Genomic DNA, 2,086 nt, shown 5'->3' with positions numbered 1-2,086 from the left:
TTTCTTTTCTTTCTTTCAAGATTTTATTTATTTATTTGACAGAGAGAGACAGCAAGAGAGGTAACACAAGCAAGGGGAGTGTGAGAGGGAAAAGCAGGCTTCCCACGGAGCAGGGAGCCCGATGAGGGGCTCGATCCCAGGACCCTGGGATCATGACCTGAGCTGAAGACAGATGCTTAATGGCTGGGCCACCCAGGTGCCCTGAAGTAGTGTCACTTCTGTCAAATCACTTAATTCTGCAGGATTAATTTTCTACCTGAAAAATAAAATTAATTAGATAAATATTAAATCTTGTTTTAAATCTGATATTCTATAATCTTTAATTAAGATCTAATACTTCTAAATTGTTGGAAGAAGATAAACTCTACATTATGAGTTTTGGCTCAATTCCTATTAATGATGCAAAAATTTCCCTTCCCTGCATTGTGATATGAAACAGATAACACATACATATATAAACAATTACATACATATAAGATTATTTTTAAAGTGGTCACCAAGGCCATTGTTTTACAGGTGATTCAATCCTTCTGTGCTTTTGCCAAATATACTTGGTGATTTAGCTAAAACATGAACTTCTTTACTTCTCTTTGTAGATTTTCTTTTCCATAAGGCAAAGGGGTTGAAAAAGGCTGGAGGGGGGCTGCCTAAGGCATATTTATGTTATCGCCAAAATTCAGTTCTTATTTTTCAAGTTAAAAGGTTTCACACTTCAAGGAGGAGTTTAATTTGCTGTAGTTGTAATTTAGATGGTTCCTCGGGCTAATGTTGGACACAGAGAAAGGCAGCAAACCATAGGAAGAGAGTGTAGTTTCAGTCATAGGGGAAAAAAATTACAGAGACTTCCACAATTTAGATAAAAAGAATATTGCAACGAAAAGAGAGCTAGACCAGGGGATGGCGTTCAGGAGTAGGACACCTGCCGATTACTCTGTGAATAGGTGATTTCAGATGCTAGCGTCACGGGAGGCCCAAGTTCTTGAAGCGAGAAGGACTGGATGAATGATAAAGCGGGTCTACTTCTGTTTTGGCGGCTTAAAAATATATTCTGCAGGTAGTGACCTAGCCAGATCAGCTGACTCACTTAAAAAAAACAAAACCCGCAAATTAATACATCTAAAATGTTGAGATATTTACGCTCTTAAAAAAAAAAAAACTTGCACGCAAACATCTTTATCAAAAGCATTTTGAGGCCAAAGATCTGTAATGCCACAGAATCCATCACACATGCTTGAGCACCCCTAGCTCCTCACAAGGTGGATCACGGCTGCCCTCAAGCCCGGACTCCAGCATCTCCGCCCCCAGCTCGGCTCTGGGTAAGACTCCAGCTCTCACCAGGCGCGCGCCCGGGAGTGGAGGTGGTTCCCTTGGAGCACCCAATCAGCTGCGGGGCCGGGCGGTGGCGCTAGTGACGTAGGCCGCGCTTCCCTCCGCCCCACTGCGGGCCGACGCTCGGCGCCGTCAGCCACGCGAGCTCGCGCGCGCGGGGAGGGGGAAGAGGAGGGCTTTGGGGGCCGGCAGGCTGTCGGAGGGCGGCGGGTCGCGGGGAGGGGCAGAGTGAGCATGCGCAGCGGCTCCGGGGATGGCGGGGGAGGTGGGACCCCGTGCGCGCGCGCACGAGCTGCCCGCCGGCGGCCGCGGGTGGAGGGGGCGGTTCCTCGAGTGTCGGCGGCCGGAGGGTGGGCAGGCTAGCGGCAGGTGCCGCTGCGGCCGCCGCCGCAGCCTCCTCCGGGTCCCGGGTCTCCTCGTCCGCCGGCGGTGATGAGCTCGGCCCGGTCAGGGGCTGCACCTGCCGTCTGCCCATCACCCCGGGCCTCCCTGCGTGACCTCGGCCTCCTCGCGTGCCCGGCCCCCGCGGCGCGGAGCTGCCCCTGACAGGGAGCGGCAGCGGCCTCTTCCGCCCCGAGTCCTAGCTCGGGGGCCGCGCGGGGAGAGCGCCCGGCCCCCTCCCTTCCCCCGTCCGCCGTCCTCAATGTCTCCCCGGCGGGGAGGGGGCTGCCTGGGAGACGCGCTGAGCTGCCCCCCCCGGAGGCCCGTCGGCGGCAGCAGCAGCGCCCGGCCCGGCGCCCCGCAGCCTTCCCCGGCG

The sequence above is a fragment of the Ailuropoda melanoleuca genome, chromosome 5 (genome assembly GCF_002007445.2).
Source record: "Ailuropoda melanoleuca isolate Jingjing chromosome 5, ASM200744v2, whole genome shotgun sequence".
Lineage (NCBI taxonomy): Eukaryota > Metazoa > Chordata > Mammalia > Carnivora > Ursidae > Ailuropoda > Ailuropoda melanoleuca.
The sequence above is the reverse complement of the archived record's forward strand: the minus strand, read 5'-3'. Positions refer to the sequence as shown.